This window comes from Arachis duranensis, chromosome 7 (genome assembly GCF_000817695.3).
Source record: "Arachis duranensis cultivar V14167 chromosome 7, aradu.V14167.gnm2.J7QH, whole genome shotgun sequence".
Classification (NCBI taxonomy): Eukaryota; Viridiplantae; Streptophyta; class Magnoliopsida; order Fabales; family Fabaceae; genus Arachis; species Arachis duranensis.
This window is the reverse complement of record NC_029778.3, coordinates 22,731,757-22,738,257: the sequence shown is the minus strand read 5'-3', so window position 1 is coordinate 22,738,257 and position 6,501 is coordinate 22,731,757. Positions and strand designations below refer to the sequence as shown.

The 6,501-nt window shown below is 39.7% G+C and overlaps 2 long non-coding RNA genes across 2 annotated transcripts in view; both read left to right on the top strand.

Annotated features, from left to right (window-relative positions):
• Nucleotides 1-738, top strand: part of LOC110274015 (uncharacterized) — a 2,241-nt gene extending 1,503 nt beyond the window's left edge. The window contains exon 3 of the long non-coding RNA XR_002365625.2: nt 338-738. This is a non-coding gene — a long non-coding RNA (uncharacterized LOC110274015). The remainder of the gene's footprint in view (nt 1-337) is intronic.
• A 4,192-nt stretch (nt 739-4,930) lies between these two features.
• On the top strand, nt 4,931-6,495 carry LOC127740637 (uncharacterized). The gene is made up of 3 exons (XR_008001320.1): nt 4,931-5,081; nt 5,173-5,227; nt 5,316-6,495. It is a non-coding gene; the product is annotated as an uncharacterized LOC127740637 (long non-coding RNA).
• Nucleotides 6,496-6,501: the final 6 nt, after the last annotated feature.

The window sequence follows — 6,501 nt, the reverse complement described above, 5'->3', positions numbered from 1 at the left end:
TTGCCATGTTAAATGTATATTTGTTATCTGTAGTACTTGTAACCTTCTTGTGCTTGCCTTTGTTTGTTTACTTGTCTTTGAAAATGCATGATGGAGTCGGAGGTATGGAGGAATGGCAGAATGGGATTTAGATTTAAGGTTAAGTTAAGTTAGGTTTAAATATCCTTAGTAAATCACCTTTTATGGCTTCTGTTTAATACTTTAAGCTCTACAATCTGAGTGTCGGTGTTCTAGGATTGCCTCTGGCATTCCTAGGACCTTATATATTATGTGTGTGGCACCTTTACCATACTGAGAACCTCCGGTTCTCATTCCATACTATGTTGTTGTTTTTCAGATGCAGGTCGAGAGGCATCTCGTTAGGCGTCTGGACTCTTGAGGCGGAGTGGTTACTGGGATATTTTGTTATGATATGATGTATATATATGTACTTAGCTTTCTCTCTGCATGACTTATTCTTTTTGATCCTCTTAGAGGTTTATGGAGAGGCAGGATTGTATATATGTACTTTTGGGTTTTGGATATATATGTACATATGTGTAAATATTCTCCGGCCAGTCTTGTAATGTCCCAAGCTTCTTTTTTTTTTCTATTATTACTATCCTATACCCTTTAATTTTATCAAAATTCCTACAGTACCCTTATTCCTCCTACCCAACCCTAACCCTAAATTACTAAACAACTTCCACTCTTCCTCATCAACCACAGCCCCCCTTCTTTTCAAAACTCACACCATAGACATACACCCACGCAGAATTTTCTTCAAGGCTCCTAGCATACTATAATTCTTCTGCTATTATATGTACTCATTTTATTTTAGAGTCGTAATACCTCACCACCTTCGTTTTACGACTTAAGCGTAAAGCTTAGTGTGGTGGGGTGTTACATTATGGTATCAGAGCAGTTCGTTCCTATAGAGCCTGAAAGACGGACTGATTGTACTTCCGTGCATTCTCTGTATATGTGTTTATGTGCTATTAGGATATCTGACTGATATATATGGCATAAACGTCTGTGAGCATACATTTGGAACTTAAACCATTAGACCTGCGATATTGAGACTGATCAACTTAATATCACTTGTTTGGTGTGTATAAGGACTAGATGTCGACTCGCAGACGCGGTCGCGGGCGAGATAGAGGTAGGATAGGCATCGTTACTCCTAGCCTAGTAGGGAATGATCCAGTAGACTTTATGGCTGCCCTGGAAAATATGGCTGCAGCTATGCAGGTGACAGCCGAGGCACTGGGTAATAAGATAAACCAAGGTAATCACGGGAACAATAATGATGAGGACGGTCCTATGACACTTGCTACATTTCTAAAAGTTCACCCTCCGACCTTTAGGAGAACCTCAATCCCACTGATGCATATAATTGGATTCAGGCTCTGGAAAGGGCGTTACAGGCACAACAGGTTCCTGAGGAGTAATGGGTTGAATTTGGAACTTATCAGTTGCAAGGTGAAGTTTAGTATGGGTGACAGGGGACACGATGTATCCTGCAGGCAGGTGACACTGTGATAGTCGGGAGATTGGTTATTCAAGAACCATGTTTTGCTTGATTGCTCTGAAAAGTCAGTACAGTTTATGCCGGAAGGGTCAGAAGCACCGGTTGTGGTGAATAGTTACTATTTGAATTCTATGATAGTAAACTATTCTGGAACTGAATGTCAGGGTATTATGTTATTAACTGCGGGAGTATCAGGTGATGATAAGAGTTTAGAGCAGATTCTAGTTGTATGTGAATTTTCAGATGTGTTTCCGGATGATATTAATGAATTTCCACCTAACCGAGAGGTTGAATTTGCAATTGAGTTGGTACCTGGATCCGGTCCAATTTTAATTACTCCTTATAGGATGTCGCCTTTAGAAATGGCCGAACTGAAGGCTCAGCTGGAAGATCTGTTGGGTAAGCATTTTATCCGACCAAGTGTTTCTCCGTGGGGAGCGCCAGTGTTGCTGGTAAAGAAGAAGGATGGGAGTATGCGGCTGTGTGTCGATTATCGGCAATTGAATAAGATCACTGTGAAGAATAAATATCTGTTGCCTAGAATCGATGATCTAATGGATCAGTTACAAGGTGCCAGTGTGTTTTCTAAGATTGACCTGCGATCCGGATATCATCAGATAAGGGTTAGAGACGAGGATATTCCGAAAACTGCTTTCAGGACCCGTTATGGTCATTATGAGTATACAGTGATGTCTTTCGGGTTAACTAATGCCCCGGCAGTATTTATGGATTATATGAACAGGATTTTTCGACCATATCTAGACAAGTTTGTTATTGTCTTTATCGATGACATTCTTGTTTATTCTAAGACTGAAGAGGAACATGCTGATCACTTGCGAACTGTGCTGCAAATTCTGAGAGATAGGAAGTTATATGCTAAGTTATCTAAATGCGAGTTCTGGAAGAGTGAAGTGAAGTTTCTCGGCCACATGGTGAGTAAGCAGGGGATAGCTGTGGATCCTGCTAAGGTGGAAGCAGTGATGAATTGGGAGCGACCAACTTTAGTGACAGAGATAAGGAGTTTCTTAGGTTTGGCGGGGTATTATCGCAGATTCATTAAGGGATTTTCACAGCTTGCCTTACCTTTAACTAAATTGACTAGGAAGGATACACCTTTTATCTGGACTCCGGAATGTGAAGAGAGTTTCCAGGCATTGAAGCACAGGTTGACTACTGCACCTGTATTGGTATTACCTGAACTAAGTAAACCGTTTGAAGTGTATTGTGATGCATCTCTGAAAGGTTTGGGGTGTGTTCTGATGCAGCACCAGAATGTTGTGGCATACGCCTCACGGCAGTTAAGGCCGCATGAAGTGAACTATCCGACACACGATTTGGAACTTGCTGCTGTTGTATTTGCTTTAAAGATTTGGAGGCACTATCTCTATGGTGTTAAGTTTCATGTTTTCTCAGACCATAAGAGTTTGAAGTATCTTTTTAGCAGAAGGAGTTGAATATGCGTCAGAGGATGTAGATGGAGCTTCTAAAAGATTATGATTTTGAATTGAATTATCATCCAGGAAAAGCGAACGTTGTGGCAGACACTTTAAGTCGAAAGTCTTTATATGCAACTTGGATGATGCTACGGGAAGAAGAATTAATAAAGGCATTTCAAGGTTTGAATTTGGGAATTAGAGAAGAATCTGGAATCCTGTGTTTGAGTCAGTTGCAAATTTCTAGTGATTTTAAATCAGAACTTCTGAAGGCTCATCGAGACAGTGAAGCGTTACGTAAGGTATTACCAGCAGTCAAACAGGAGAAACAGTGGAGAATGTCAGAAGGACAAGATGGTTTGTGGAGGTTTAAGAATCGGATTATTGTGCCAGATATTGGAGACCTGCGACAGAAAATCTTGAAGGAAGCTCATAAGAGCGGGTTTTCAATTCACCCAGAGAGCACTAAAATGTATCAAGATCTAAAAGCGATTTTCTGGTGGCCAGGGATGAAGAATGATGTGGCATTACATGTATCTAAATGTTTAACGTGTCAGAAGGTTAAGATTGAGCATCAGAGACCATCAGGAACCCTTCAGCCTTTGGAGATTCCACAATGGAAATGGGAGAGTATCGCAATGGATTTTGTGATAGGTTTGCCTAAAACCCGATATGGTTGTGACGCTATTTGGGTGGTTGTGGATCGACTAACAAAATCAGCTCACTTTCTTCCTATCCGAATAAGTTGCACAATGGAGGAATTGGCTCGAATGTATATTAAAGAGATTGTCAGGTTGCATGGCGTGCCTTCTACTATCATATCTGATAGAGATCCTCGTTTCACATCAAGGTTCTGGGGAGCTTTTCAACGTGCATTTGGGACTCAGTTAAGCTTGAGTACTGCGTATCACCCTCAGACAGATGGTCAGTCAAAAAGAACTATTCAGACCTTGGAGGATATGCTAAGGGCTTGTGTTTTGGACCAGCCTGCGAGCTGGGATCGGTATATGCCATTAATAGAATTTGCTTATAATAATAGCTATCATGCAAGCATCGGAATGGCTCCATATGAGGCTCTGTATGGCATAAAATGTCAATATTCGTTGTGTTGGTATGAAACTGGAGAAAGGAGTTTATTAGGACCTGAGATGATAGCTGAAACGACTGAGCAAATAAAGAAGATTCGTAATCGAATGCTTATAGCCCAAAGCCGTCAAAAGAGCTATGCTGATCAGAGGCGAAAGCTTTTGGAATTCGAAGAAGGGGAACATGTCTTTTTGAAAGTTACACTAACCACTGGAGTGGGAAGAACCATTAAGACCAAGAAACTGAATTCCCATTATGTTGGACCATTTGATATCCTGAAGAGAATTGGACCAGTGGCTTATAGAATTGCCTTACCGCCGTACCTTTCGAAATTGCACGATGTATTTCATGTGTCACAGCTTAGGAAGTATACCCCTGATGCAAGTCATGTTCTAGAACCAGAACCAATCCAAGTGAGAGAAGATCTAACACTCCCAGTAATTCCGGTGAGGATTGATGACACTAGTGTTAAACGATTACGAGGAAGGGAAGTATCATTGGTAAAAGTAGTTTGGAGTTGAGCTGGTATCGAGGAACATACCTGGGAACTCGAATCAGATATGCGAAAGGACTATCCACATCTCTTTTCAGGTAACTAGATTTGAATTTTGAGGGCAAAATTCTTTATTAGGTGGGTAGAATGTAAACCCCGATTAATTAGTAGATAATTAGTCAATAAATTAATTTTTAATAAGGAGGATTAGAAATATGAATATTATATCAAATTAGGATAGAGCTCATCGAAACGAGAATTTTGACACCAATTTTAAAGAAAACGGTCCAAAATTGGACCGAACAGACCGAACCGGTTAAACCGGGCCCAAACCGGACCGTGGGCCCAACCAGACCAGCTTTTAAAAAGGACCCACGTCCTCATCTTCCCCATTTCAGCAACGTTGAAGTTGCAGGGGAAAGGAGAGAAAGGAATCCCGTAACCCTTACGGTGAACTCCGAACGCCGTATCTCCTCCGTCCGAGCTCCAATCGCCGCACCGTTTGTGACCACGCGACCACCGCATCGAGCTCTACGTTTCTACTGGAACAATTTTATAGGTAACTTGTTTTTTAATTCTCAGCCTCTTCTTCCCCAATTTTTGGGAATTTGAGTGGAGGTATTGAATTTCTTTAATTTTTGATGTTTTAGGATCCAATTAGCTTGAGGAAAACGTTCACTCTTGCTTATGTGAAGCTTGGGTAAGGTGAGGATATGATAATTCTATTTTAATTTCATTGAAATTGAGCTTTGAGTATTAAATTGGATATATATGTGTTAAGAATGTGTATTAGGTTGTGAATAAATAATTGGAGCCTGAAATTGTGAATACTGGAACTTGGAGGAAGCGGATTAGTTGAGTTTTGAGGGGCTGTCTTGGTTTTGAATAAATAACTTTGGTCGTTACGTGAAAATCGGCCAAGGTATGGTTTAGGTTTCTTGCATTTAATATATAATGTTCTGTGAAAACTTAGGCTAGATGACCATAGGATAAGTTGGAATGCAGGTGTATGTTTAATGTTTAGTAATTTGTCGATGAATATAATTGGTTATTAATTTTGGATGTTGAATGTTGTTATGTTAATTTGGAGAGAATTATAGTTGAATGTTATTGTTGATGAACATGGTTGGTTTGGTGCTTGTTGATTAATTAATGATTTGGTGAATTATTGATTTGAGGTATTGTGTGTTAAAAGCCTAGGATTTGTGAACTATGACTCTTAGTTGAATTTTGGTTGTTGGATTTGAAGATTGTATGAGTTTAATTGTTGATCTGAAGTAGATTTTTGTGGAGATTGTTATGATAATGAGGAAGGGTATGTTGAATTGAAAAGAAAGCAGGTTTGGACCCGAAAAGGGTGGCAAAGTCCGAGTTTTAGAGGAGATGCTGCCGAAATTTTATAAAAATTAGAGATTTTGTTTATATGATTATTTAAAAAGATTTAGATTCAAAGGTTATATGGTTTGATTTAGAGTTATTAAGAAAATGAGTATGTTTTAAGTTTGATTCATTTAGAAAAGAATGAGTTATGTTTTGAATTGGAACTATTGATGGACGGAATGGGAGGTGTGATAATGAAGGATAAGGATTGAATATGATTGATGTATGACGATGAATGAAATGTGATTGAGAATGATGTGGATATTGATGAATTATAATTAAATTATTTAAATGGCTTATGAATTTGAATAATCTGAGATACGAGATTCCCTGGATTAAGTGCCGTGGCTTGCCACCACGTGTACCAGGTTGAAAACTCGATACTCTGTTGACCCTACGACGTAAGTGTGTGACCGGGCACTATATGAATTCCCGGGAATGTTACCCCCATTGAGTATTATTGATTATTTGAGAAAAACTATGCATAGACTCTTGGGGATGCACGTCGGGGGACAGTCTAAGTACAATTCAGACTTGTCGGGTTGGCTGGATAACCGACAGATGAGCCTCATCAGCCATAGGACAGGCATGCATCATAT